Source organism: Excalfactoria chinensis, chromosome Z (assembly GCF_039878825.1).
Source record: "Excalfactoria chinensis isolate bCotChi1 chromosome Z, bCotChi1.hap2, whole genome shotgun sequence".
Taxonomy (NCBI): Eukaryota; Metazoa; Chordata; class Aves; order Galliformes; family Phasianidae; genus Excalfactoria; species Excalfactoria chinensis.
In genome coordinates this window covers 58,291,268-58,304,941 of record NC_092857.1, presented here as the reverse complement: position 1 = coordinate 58,304,941, position 13,674 = coordinate 58,291,268, and the positions used below count along the sequence as shown (strand labels likewise).

The 13,674-nt window shown below is 39.7% G+C and overlaps 1 protein-coding gene across 10 annotated transcripts in view; it reads left to right on the top strand.

The window, feature by feature from the left end:
• ARB2A (ARB2 cotranscriptional regulator A) overlaps positions 1-13,674 on the top strand; it is a 260,171-nt gene that overhangs the window by 179,724 nt on the left and 66,773 nt on the right. The window lies entirely within an intron of this gene.

Sequence of the window (13,674 nt, the reverse complement as noted above, 5' to 3'; positions counted from 1 at the left end):
GTACTTTTGGGGGGGCAGTTTGATCTGCAAGCTGATGTTTAGTAATTGATCTGTGGTTTAGCAGGAGCGAGCATTACCTAGTTTTTCTTTATTGGTTCATAAGCAGAAAGGAAAGAAATGCTCAATCAATACAGAACAGTTCTTTTTGTATTCACCATTTTATAATTTGAAATCTTACTTTGTTAGTACTAACAGTCTATGAGCATTGAGATGCCAGAACTGCTATAATAGGATTTTCCCCCTCCTAGCAGGATGTTGCTCATGGCTATAGAAAGTTAATTTCAGATCCTGGTACACTTGCATTAATTTTTGAGACATTGGCTGAGTGTAGTACAGTGAAGAAAAACATGAACACCACACCACTATGCTGTAGCTAATCGTTTATTACCTCAAGCCAAAGGAAGCAGTGTTAATGTGCAGGCCACAATGTCTGGGGAAAAAAAAAAAAAAAAAAAAAAAAAAAAGGAAAGAAAAAGAAAGAAAGAAAGAAAGAAAGAAAGAAAGAAAGAAAGAAAGAAAGAAAGAAAGAAAGAAAGAAAGAAAGAAAGAAAGAAAGAAAGAAAGAAAGAAAGAAAGAAAGAAAGAAAGAAAGAAAGAAAGAAAGAAAGAAAGAAAGAAAGAAAGAGAAAGAAAGAAAGAGAATGAACAAAAAATAAGTAGGAAACTGACAGAAAAGGTCTCCCAGTTTTCTTTCTGAGGGTCTTGAGAAGAGGACCAAGAAGGAAAAGGAGAAACAATAGCTTCATCGTGTCACAAAAGCTCGTGTCTACTGCTGTTTAAATAGGTCCCAGCATACTTGGGAGACCGCGTTTGCACATTCAAATAATATTTTACGATGAGACTACAGTACTTACTGAATAATCCCACTTTTGTGTAAGAAAACTCATCTTTATGATTGCTTAAAAGTGTGATTTCGATTTGAAAAGCAAGCAGTTTAGGTGCCTATCATCTGCGATATGCAGCGTACCTCAGTAAAGCATTTATATTCTTTGGAGTATTTGCTGACAAAAGGAGCAGTGTTGTCTCTTCAGTTGCCAGTAAGGGATCTGTTGACTCCACAGCTATGTAAAAACCTCTCATCAGCACCTATTTTAATCAGCAAGAACTTTACTATAAATCATTATCAGAAAAAGCATTGTGCTACACTTTTATACCAATACATTTATTTTGAAATTAATAGGGAAAAATAGTACAGAGTCTGTGCTTGAGATGGACTAATAAGCGTGCCCATGAGACTTTCCTTTTTAAGCACTAAATGAAAGCTTTTGCATTGCTAACAGGCTACAAAAGTTGCTTAGGTAATAAGACTCTTTTTCTCTTATCAGTAAAAAAGAAAAGGGGAGGGATGGGATGGCTCAAGGGATTGGTAATCAGATTACAAAGTCTTTCACTTCTAGGTCACTGGTTCAAATCTGCCCCCTGTTTAGTAGTGACCAAAAGCTGTTCCCAGCTGATGGCTTTTCAGTAGCCTTTGTGAAATGCATTAGTGATCTATATCCAATGTCTAGTGAAAATCACTGCGAGCAGTTGTGTTGGGAGTCTCAACTGAGACCCTTTAAGTAGGAATAAATGACCTACTCACACACTGAAGGGTTTGGCATTTTATTTTCCAGAAAATAATTTTAATAAGTTAGTGGAGCAGTGCAGCTGAATCTGCACTGTCACAGCTGTTCTTGGCTTAAATAGCGAAGCCTGCTTCGCAGGACTGTCACTATCACTTCTCACTAGCACTGCCACTAAAAACCAGCTTTCTTAAGAGCTGGACTGCTAACCTCCAATTCGAGTTGCATGATATCACTCCAATTTACTTCCATATTAGAGAGATACCATCGTAATTGAAAAAAAAAAAAAAAAAAAAAAAAAAAAAAAAAAAAAAAGGAAAATTAGTAAATTTGTTCATCTTAGAAGAAATGTCATACTTATTAGCAAAATTGATTCTGACATATAGAGTGTGAAAACATTTTTATTGACGGTTTTAGTGCTGTACTAATGCTGTGAAAGCTATGAGACTGCAACTTTGGTAGGTTCTTCCTGCTAGATGTGACTTACATCACCAAAACATGCTCAGAGGAATGTTGGAAGGGTGTTTTAAAATGTATTACTGAAAACGAGGGAAAACAGAGAATATTACTCAATTCCTGCAGAAGAACCTTTTAGTGTGCACATTAGCTAGTGCCATCTCTTGCTAGGTTTTATTGTCAGATATTTAAATGATACGTTTACAGACTTTGCTCTTGTCAGCGTTTTGAAGTGCTATTTTCCTTCAGGTGTGGGAGTGCTAGAGGACAGTCGCTGTAAAGAGAATGTAATTTCTGGTTCATTAATACATGAACATGAAACAACTGTTCTGTGTACTTGGTACATTTCCATGGGAATCACTTTGTCAGTTTAGAGGTGTTTTTTTTCTAGTCTGCAGGGATGCACGTAAACCATTATGAAACTGTAGCTCTTTCCCCAAAATTAAATAAAGAAAAACTGTATTTTGTTCCACACCGTAGGAATGCTGCATCTACGCCACTGTAGATATTTTTGTACAGAGAGCAGAACTAGGTATTTCATCAATCATAAATGAAGCGTGGTTTGATCAAACAGATCGCATCCACCAGCTCCTTCATTACCTGCATGAGCCTCTGCCAGGACGGCGGTGCTAGCACTCAGCCTGCAAAGCACACTGCCTGTGCCTGCTGGTAGCAGCTCAGTTCTGGGCTTCAGGCTCCGTCCTGTGTGATGCAGTGCATTTGTGATGGATGCTCTGTAGAGCTAAGGATTTCTATGAGTACCTGTTGTTTTATCTAATTCATTTATTTTATTTTTAGCGCTCATTGAGCACGTGCATCTGCTCTCCTATGCCAGGCAGACTGTATTTAGGGCAACTGTGGGGGACAGAAGTTGGGGAGAGCTCTTGTGATGGCTGGGGAGACATGAGGATTTGGTGCTGGGAGTGTCATTGTTCTGGTCAGTGCCTTCAGATACGAATTTGAAAAGAAACAAGAAATATAAACCATGTCAGCTGTGGGGCTGTGGTAATCATAGACACGTAGAACTGTACATAATCCCAGGTTGGAAGGAACCCATGAGGATCATCAAGGTCAACTTCTGTCTCCACACAGCACCACCCAGCGTTCAAACCCTACATTTAAGAGCGCTGTCCAAATGCTCCCTGAGCTCCGGGGCCGTGCCCACAGCCCTGTGCAGCCCGTTCCATGCCCACTGCCCTCTGGTGCAGACCCTTTCCCTGACCCCCAGCTGCCCCTCCCCTGGCACAGCTCCATGCCGTTCCCTCGGGCCCTGTCACTGTCACACAGAGCAGAGCTCAGCGCTGCCCTCCGCTCCCTGTGAGATACCACATGTCTTGGAAACCTACCGGACAGTCTTGTCAGAGCATGCTGGCACCTGCATCTCTATCATAGAATCACTGAGACTGGAAAATAACTCTGAAATCATCAAGCCCAATTGCTAACCTTGTGGACATGGGATACGCACTTCACAGTGCAGGGGGTGAGGGTGAGAAGCACCACTGGGCTTCATGGAGCCACTCTATCCAGGAGCGAGGGTTTGGAAGCCAGAGCCATTCCTTCCATAAGTTCACACAAAGGTTACAGGGGAAAAAAAATTAAACTGAAAACATTGGCTGCACAGCTGTTAAGTTCAAAACAGTTCCCTTTCAAGTCTGCTGTGAACGTTTGCTCCTGTTCCATGGGGGAACTCAGTGTTCCAGCTGCTACTTCAGGCCCACTGCTTTGAGATGCACCAGAAGTGCTTCAGGAACAGGCAAAAGGACCAACATGCAGGACTGAGCTCCTCAGAACAAGGCTTGTTTGTGCCTCACTTTTCTTGTGAACCTAACCAGCATTTTAGAAAACACCAGTTAGCACAGGTAGCCTCCCAGTGGGGCATTCATCCCGGTGTGACCATGCTTAGTGATTCAGCTTAGGAGTACCTTTACATGGCTGTAAGAGCCATATCACATGTGGAGGAGTGTGAAATGAAGCCTGTCTGGTGTGTTGGGTTGTTTAACAGGACTTTGGACAAAAAGGAACAGAATTAAAGCTCGCAGTTGCTTTTGCTCTTAGCGTTGCTTATGAAACTTAGGAGATCAGAGGGTCATGGGGAATATCTTGCTAGTGATGTGTAATGGTTTGGAAATAAACACCAGGGGTGGCTCCAGCTGCCTTTGATCTAACTAAATGGCTATTATGTATATTCTATTTAACTTATTTTAAAATTAGGCAAAGAGCACACAAGAATGCTTCTCTGCGTGCTAGATGCCTGAACTTCCAACTGTGTGCTCAGGACCAAACAAAAGGGAAATGGTTCTCTTTCAAGGAGCTTATCATTTGGTAGATATATAACACAAAGCAGGCACGAAATGCTGTGGGAAAGAGGAACTGACATTCTACTTTATCCCATATTTTTAACATTTTGCATTTTTATTGATGAGGGCCAGAATTTGCTGATTTCACACAGCGTCTTTTTGGCTGTGATTTTCATTTTTTTAAGTGGAACTTCTTAAGTCAAAAGTGATGAGCTCCTGGCTTAAAAAAGATGGATAAGTAGTTAAATCCACAGTAGGCCTTTTTTACAAAGCTCATCAGAAACTTTGAAGAGCATGTGCAGAAAGTTTAGCAGTCATCAGCTGCGATATAGTGCAGAGGTGTCTGATAGACCCAGTCTTGTGGCACCCTGGTGAGCTCCACAGGAGTGTCACCACAGGAAAAGATTGTTCAGGCCTGCCTGGTGGCCCATAGGCACCAGCTGCAGTAGGCCTGGATGACTGGCCTCCCTGCCCAGCACTTTCCCTAGCCATGCCAGCCTGCCCACTGGTACAGCCTGCCTTCAGGAATGACCTAGTGAGGGCTGGGCAAGAGCTGCAGAGAAACTTCAGGCTGGCAGTCCAACATTCTTAAGATAATACCTTAATTTCTGAATGTTTTTCAATGGTGTTTTATTTTCAGTACTCTTAACGTGCCAGAGCCTCCCATTGCTGCTTGTGTATATGGAACTGTAGGTTATTTTGCTAAAAATGCCTGTATGTGTTAAGCAAGTATTTTCCTACATGAGAACCTGGGAATTTTCAGTGTTTGCATGCAGTATCCACTGTCCCAAAATGCAGGCACTGTGGCATTCATTAGTCTCTTAGTGTCTTAAATGAGCCTCCTTGTTCTTCTGTTGACTCAACATTACCTGGCATAACTTCTCTGACTCATAATGTGTCATAAATACTTATAGATGATCTATGGTGTTTGATTAACCAGTTCTTAGTGAGAGCAGCAGGAAAACAGTAATGCACACTCTCCTTTAGGTTATTCAGCAGTAATCATGGTGATATGGTCATCATCATGGATGATGACCAGGCTTGGCCCAGGATCACTGAGCACACCAGGAGGATGAATACAAAATCAGCATTTCTTCACAACCTGGAGTGAGCCATTTGCCATTCCCCAACTGTGAAGAGAGAGGTCTGCATGATTTTATGTATGTGACAACAAAACCTTCAGTTTACATACACTCTAGCCCAGAGACCTTGCTTGTGGGATGCTACTCCTTCCTGAATTTTCTTAGAAAAAGCTGAAGCTTCAAAGGACAGGAATGGTGAATGTTGTTATATCCTCTTGCTGAAGAGGAAATCATCAGTCTGTGTTTAAATAACAAGGGTCTTAGACTTCATGTCCATCTGTGAGGTACTGAGTTGAGCATTCAGTTTTTCCTTATTTTCAAAGTCAGACCCTTTCAGAAAAAAAATAATGTATTTGCTGATGTACAGAAGTAGGGTCAGCTTTTAAAAGTTCCTGCTCAACCAACATTAATAATCTAAGGAGGACTTGCATTTAAACTTAAGCAGTTTTCTGTTTCTGTAAATATGTAGTAAAACATAAGCAAACTGAATATTTCACTGAAAAATGTTCTACAATAATATTTACCTAAAACATAAAAATTTCCAAGAACGGTTTGCGTCAAAGCAATGAAGAAGGAATACCTTTTTGTTCTGTTGCATTCAATGCTTAATGCAGGAAGAGTGATTTGATAGTTTCACATTCGCTTAACTAGTAGGATTGTTCACTTGTAGACTGAGTCCTGGATTTACACATTATTAAAACATGATATTTTCATAACTTTCTCCAGGCCATGTTTTTCATTAGATATGAGCCATTACTTTCATGATGGTATAATATCAAAACAAAAATCCAACTGCTTCTATTATTTTATTTTCAAGACTTGTATATTAATGTTTTTGTTAAACACTGACTTTCAGAAGGGGTTTAACTGATTCGTTATCACAGAAATTTAAGTATTCATTCCATATTTACCTTTATCTCAGTAATATTCAAGAGCCTGCATATTCAAGTTCAAGGCTTTTTAGAGGTTTTCACCGCACTGGGTAGAGGGGTGGAGGAGCCCAGTAAGACAGGCTAAAAGTAAATGACTGGTTTTATTGGTCTGTTTTATATACATACAAGTTGTTTAGACTCCGAAAAGCTGGTTCACTGCAGTTTAAAATAAACTGTTTGTTCAGCTCAAACAAGTTGTCTTAGGAAGAATAGCGTGAGGGGCTTATTTCTGGCCAGCACCATTTTCTGATTGATTGGCAATCACTCAAAGTAGCAATCTCAGTGATACTGACCGGGATCAGATCCCCAGGGCTGAAAGTTCCTACAGTGTGTTGTCTGGCAGAGGAGCAGATGAGTGTCACCGACCTGGAACAATCATATCCCTTGAATGGGTGGACCAGATGGACAAAGTTTGTAGCAGCGTTAATAGCCCTGCTTCTGTCTGCTACCAGCACTTTGTAGAGTCTAGGCAAGCTGCAAGTTATCGTGGTTGGTCTGAGTTATCATGATGAAGTCTCAGGCACTGTTCAGCAACCAGAACACATACAACTGTGCAGCTCTTGAAGGGATGTCAGTTGTAGAACACTGCTTGTGGTCATCTGTAATGACTGCTGTCCTTCAGATTGCTGGTAAACTGTGCCCACATTAGCTTCAAAATCAGAATGTGCTGAAAGAAGGAAGCATTCAAATCTTAGCTATGAAGTGAGCAAGGCTATGAAGTATAGTTTGTGCAAAACTTGAGTCCAGGCAACAGGCAGAAACACCAGAAGCACCTCTGTTTCCTAGACCACATAGATCTTGGCCTGTTTGGAATCTGCCATATTTTAAACTTCCATACAGTTGTGAGTATGGATGGTTCTGATTACTTCTGGCAGTTTACTAATAGCTTTGCTTTATTTTTGTTTTATCTTATTTTATTTTAAACAAGGCATGACACTCAAGTCAAGGTAAGCCAAGAAAAAGCAAAGGTATGACCTACAGCATAAGGATTTACTGGCAAAGATGTATCAGCTAAGAGCTTGAAAAAATCCTTTGCCACTCCAGCCAAGATAATTATGTTAGCAAAACCTCTAGTGCAGGTTTTGCATAGCAGTTCCAACAGAAGAATGCTTTTGCTGGCTTAGCTTGTGTCATTTGGAGATGCAATGCAGCTTCCTGCCAGAAAACCTCCTGCATCTTTATTAAGAGGACTGCTGACAGAGACACATGGTAAAGCCAGAGCAGCAGAGGATCTTCTACTGTGCTGCTGGTTGAGGTGTGATCATGAGCTCACAACTTCTGCCACTGCACAAGTCCAAATTAGCTGTGAATAGAAAATGAGCTGCATTTTAGCAAACTAAGCCAATTTTTCAAATATGATTTTCCCGCAGCTCTTGTTCTGTAGCGGTCATAACCAAGATACCTTTAAGCAACCTGGCTCGAGTATCTGATGCTTTTTAACATTAGCACTTGTGAATTCAGGCTGCTTCCTGGCAGCATGAATTGCCCTTGGGGAGCTCCACTAGCATAGGACACAGCCATTTATGAGCCCTTGTATTAGAGGCAAGCCAATGTCCCCCGCATTGTCCACTGCAGTCAGCAACAATACTGAAAATTAAACTCATCAGACTTCACTGCCTGTTTGCAGTTGAGACTACTGAGAGTTGGTCACCCTGCAAAATGTTGTTGGTTTGTGGAGTTTTTGTTTGGTTGGGGTTTTTTGGTTTTTTGTTTTTTGGTTTGGTTTGGTTTTGGGGGGTCGGGGAGATGTACAGAGATTTCCTCAGTTCTGCAGTTCTGGAGCGACAGGTTCCTGCTCATAGGAAGGAGTACCAGCTGGTAGACTGCAGCCAGGCCTAGCTGATCCACACATCTGCTCCTATCCTTCAGCAGCTGGAAGGCAGATCTCCCAGCAGCATTTACAAGAGGAGGCTGAGGGCAGGCTTCATGGCTACACAGTTCCTCACAGGGAGCAGAGGAGCAGCGCTGAGCTCTACTTTCTGGGGACACTGAGACAGCCTGAGGGACGTGCGTGGAGTTGTGTCAGGGGAGGGGCAGAACAGGCTGCCCAGGGCAGTGGGCCTGGTCCCAAACCTGCCAGCATTCAAGGACTGTTTGGACACCACTCTCAGAGTTTGAATTTTAGGTCCTGTGTGGAGCCAGGAGTTAGATTTGGTGGTCCCCGTGTCCTTTTCCACCTATGAACTGAAATATCTTGAGTTGTGTTAAGAATAATTGGATTTTGTTTGCTTTAGCTGAGCTTTTAATAGAGACATCTTGATTAAGCCCTCTTACCTAACTTAGAATTTTCAGTCTGTGAGGAAACCATATGCAGAGCATTTTGCTATGTTGTTTTCTTTAAAATGAGGTGTGAAACTCATGGAAGAGTAGGTAGCTTTTATTAAGGTTCAGAAGCTTGTTCATGATTACAAGTATGCTGCCAGCTAGAACCGCAGAGTTCATGTTTGTGTTGGGTTTCATTTTGAGCTGTTACACACTGTTCATGCTAGGCAAATGGCTGAGAGGCTTGGTGAGAGAGGTGAGCCAGCCTAGCTGCCCATAGTTCTATAACACCTCTCAGCACAAAAGTGTGTGCCTGGAAACTTGGTGTTCTTCGGGTTATTACAGGTCTTCAAAGGCTTTTCTCCCATAAGCTCTCCATTAAGACAGTGAGGATAAGAGAATTTGAAGAACTGCAGTACTAAGTTTAAAGTTGTAATAGAGTGTAAGGCTGGAGCTCTTGTACTGGAGGTCCATGAGTTCTTGCTCTGTTCAGAAAAGATAACCAGCAGAATTTTGTATGATTGGTTTGTATTTTGTTATTTTTTATATATTTTTAACTGAGCTGTGCATAAGGGAGATGACCCCTGCACTTATTTTAGAAATATATGTTTTGCTTATCATAGTTTGTCTTAATGTAGGTTATGTGTGGAAATTAGCAGTAGAGGTTCTGAAACAGAAATAAATGTACGTTCTGAACTGTGACGAGTCCTAGACTCCAATCTCCAGAACAATGTGTCCTAATATGTTCACACATTACTATTGTTACAATGTGATGTATTGATTTAGAAAGCCATCACAACTGTAGAAGTAGCATCCGATAAGTCTTTCAGTAAAATATCTGAAAATACATGGCTGTGGTCATTCTATGATTGTGTATACAAATATTTTCTTTTGGTCTTTAAAAACTGAGGAATCGAATGCTTTGTCTACTGCAGGTATTTTAGCTCATCTGTGAATAAATTAAGGGAAGGTTGTTCTCGGTGCTTATTGAAAATGGGAACTAGTGTGATTTACTTTGGATTACATATGAAGTTTGTTATATGGTGTTCCACTGTAATTGCTCTGGAATTCTTCTCCCTAACAAATGATATTTTATGAAAAATAAAGGATGTGACGAAAAACAAGTATTTAAAAAATTCAGGAACTGCATCCAGGAAGCAGTGAAAAGCCTGAGAATCACAGACCAACAAACTCATGCTGCAGACAAGAGAAATATGTGCTTCTTGGTGAAGAGTAGTCATTTCTGAGTTCAGGAAGGGCACATCCTGAGACAGATCTGTTACTTGGTTTGTATGGCACTGAGTGAAAGGAGAGCTGAAGAAGGTCTTGGAAGGGTAGTCCTGCACCAAATTCTCTAGAGAGCACACAGGATTCTTAGGAATCTGCATGTCCTTTCAAGAGTGTTAAATAGAATTTTCTCACACATCACTCCTTGAGGGTGATTTCTTCTCTCTTCCTATCTACCACTGCTGTTACATATTTTGTATAGTCCAACTGATGCCATTGTGACCCACTAGAATTTCTTCTGCACGTCTGGAAATCATTCAGTGCATTTGGACAGAGGCTTCCAGTTCAGTTTCCTCTGAAAGGAATTCACTTAGCACATGCCAAAGCCTCTTAAAACTCAAACTAGTGTGAGGCAACTGGAGACAATGGAAGTATTTGTGTCAAATTTAGTTTTGCTCCAAGCCAAATTCTTGTTGTAGACATACCCATTCAAACCCAGTACACACCACATAAATACCATACCACAACTGAAATTGCAGCGGAAGGCAGGGGAAGTAGATGAAAGGTTTTCTTAAAAGATCAAGAGAAAGAGACTTTTGGGTGCATTTTTTAAATATTTATCAATTTTTCCTAATTCCCAATTACAGGTAACTCAAAGGAGTTATTATTTCCTAAATATCAAGTGATGGCAGTTGACTTGATTGAGCCCATTTGGTTTTTTTACCTGTCTTCCACCAAAGAAGTTTTAATCTTCAGTAATTTTAAATTTGTTAGAATAGGTATCAAGAACATGGAATCATTGCTCAGTTTCACCTAAAGGCTAACTGGAATATTCATGGATTTTCATGTTCACAGCATAAGATTTTGATTCCCCTTTTAATATATTGATGCTCACATTTGTGTGCTATCTTGCAAAACATACTACATGCCAAAGTTACATCTCATCATCTATTCTAAATATTTGCATGTACAGTTAATGTATTACGTGTGTGTTAGGAGACAATGTTTCATGTGCACACACAATATGTTATGAAGGTATCAATCTTTTTTCATTACAAAGTTGCGGTAATTGTATAATATTACCTTACAGAAGGCAGCCATCCAACATTATGAACAACTTAGAAGTAAATCTCTTATTAAATTGACTAATAAGCATGTCAGTAATACAGTTGAACTCGGTGAAGGTTTTAAGTTTTAAAGGATTTCAATTTGTGCTCGTGGAAGTAATTGAGTTGAACACTTGTGTAACTCTTGTCCCTTGAAAAATAAAGGAATGAATTTTCATGCAGTAGTACATAGACACCTTTCAAAGAGGCCTGAATGCTTTCTGAATCCTTACAGTGAATGCTGCTCTAGGAATATGCCTAGTGCACATGAATAAATGTAAAGCAGTAATGATGCAATATAACAATTACAAAACTAACTGTACTGTGACCACAAAATAAAGACTAAATAGATATTTTGTATTAGAAAACATGTTTGAGAGAGTCAAGGGGACCTAGAGTGGTGCAGTCAGAGGAGAAAGTGACACAGAAGTGTCTATTTAACTGCTCTTGGTTATGAATGAATTTTTGAAAGAAGGAATATAAGGACAGAGGCAAAGGAACTCCAAGCCATCCTGTGAAGGGGTACATTTGGAGATTACTTCCTGTAAGATCTGTTCTGATGAAAATAAGTTGAGGCTTGAAAACTGGCATAGAGGAGGAAAGTAATTCTCAGGCTGTGAGAATCGGGTTTATGTGGAACCTACTGATGCACAAAGAATGTAAACTATAAAATGAACTTCAGATGAATTTTCTAGGTCTTTATTTGCAATTGTTTCAGTGAAAATATATATACATATAGTTTGTAATATTGTAAATAGTCTGTGTTATGTTAAAAATCTTTGGTTTTAGTGTATCTGTTGTAAGACTGCACTGGCTGCGTGGGATAAAACTAATCCTGGGAACTGTAAATCATACATCCCATAGCATCCTTCGTTTGGAATTACAGACTTGTATCAAATTTGAATAACAGCTGGCTGCTAATTTTGCAGTGCATGTTAATGTATTTTACTGTAACAATTTTATTCAGCTCAATTAATTTTTAAATTGCATGTGAATTCAAAGCTATTTTCAGTAAAGATATCTATGTTTTAACTCAAAACAGTCAGTCCACTGGATCTGAAGCACTGAAGCTTCTGTGAGCACTTGGTCTTCTTTTATCTTCTTACAGGATAAATTAGGGTCCTTGCTAAGAGAATCTATTGTTTGAGAGGCACCGGGATCTATTCTTGCTGGTTGTTATTATTAGTTAATATCCTACCATAGCTGAGAATCTGAGCTGTTACAGTAGCAGCTAAGTGAACCAGGTTTGACATTCTGCGTTGTATCACTTAAATATGAACACATTAGTCTTGTTTAAGTGAAGGTTGTATCCTTGATTCATTCCCTATCTACTTTTTCCAGTATTGTTTCTTTGTTGTTGTTGTTGTTTTTTCAAGGTCAGTTCATAAGGAAGTAGATATCTACCAAAATTTAACTTATTCTGGGCTGAACATGATATCATGTGTAACTGAAGCTCAGTCAGTCCCTTCATTCCCTCTTGTTCTGACCCTGGTGCTTTCTACACTGCATTAAAAAATAGAATTTTTCAGTTATTTTGTAGATCTGAACCACATTTGGGGCCCAGTGTAATACTAGTGAGATTATTATAGATGACATACAGTGAGTCCAAGTTCTGACAAAATAGTCTGTTTGATGAATTCAGATCTGCCTTTAAGACACAAGACATTTAGTTGAGCTTAAGATGTTTATACAGTTTCAGAAAGGAGGTTTAGAGTGTAGATAAAGATCTTCATTTTGAGGCTCCACCTTCTTGAGTAGCTCCAGAGTCTCATCCTGAGTTTAGCAATATCACCGAATTGCCTAAAAACTGTGCTGGGAAAGTCGTCATTACATACAATTCTTACATTTCATAGTGGAGGAAGTTATGCACAACTTTGTACTTATTGTGAAATTCAGTGTTCAGAATCAGATGTTTGGCTGAAAATGGCAGTACTGCATTGCAGCTGAATGAAGCCCTGCCTTTTAAAGTAAATACTATTTTGTCCTAAATTAGTGATTTTGCCTCCCATGCACACATGTGTAAAGAATGTCTCGCCCTCCAAATGTTGTAGATATTGTATGTGCCCTGTGGGAGAGTATCTAAAGACATACAGAAAGTCTTCACATGCAGATCACTTTAAAGAGTATCTCCATATCTACTTGCCCAGAATTTCCTAAGCTTAGCTGAATTTCTGAATCATGTAAAGCTGACAGGAGTACTGGGCAAGGCGGACATCTGATTTTATCTGGAATGAGGAGTTCTGTGTTTGTGTTCCTTATCCAGTAATGGTGAATACCTGTCACTTAAAAATTAGATTGAGTACAGTTAATTTTAAAAATATCTGATGTGAACAAAAATAAAGAAACTTTCATAGTGTAGTACTACTGTTGTGTGGGATTGGAAGAATGCATGGTCAAAAAGGTTTACATTTGTGGTATTTTGAAGATATTGGGAGATTGTTTGTATCAGATACTGATAAATGGTATTTTCATGTTGAACACCTGGGTTTAGGTGATTATTTTTAAGTTTCTGATGAAAAAAAAAAAAAAACAAACATGATTTGCATCCCTTTTGGAGCACTGTTTTTGGAGGTGCAGCCCGTATGCTCAGAAGCAGTTAATAGAGCATGAACAAAGAATGTCTGGCTTTAGAATTGTTGTATGTGTTGCCATTAATACAAAAGGATGCCAAAAAAACATTAACTTTAGTGTGGCATACCCAGTGATAAAGACACTAGCTGTGAAATGCTGGTTTTATAAGTATAATTCAT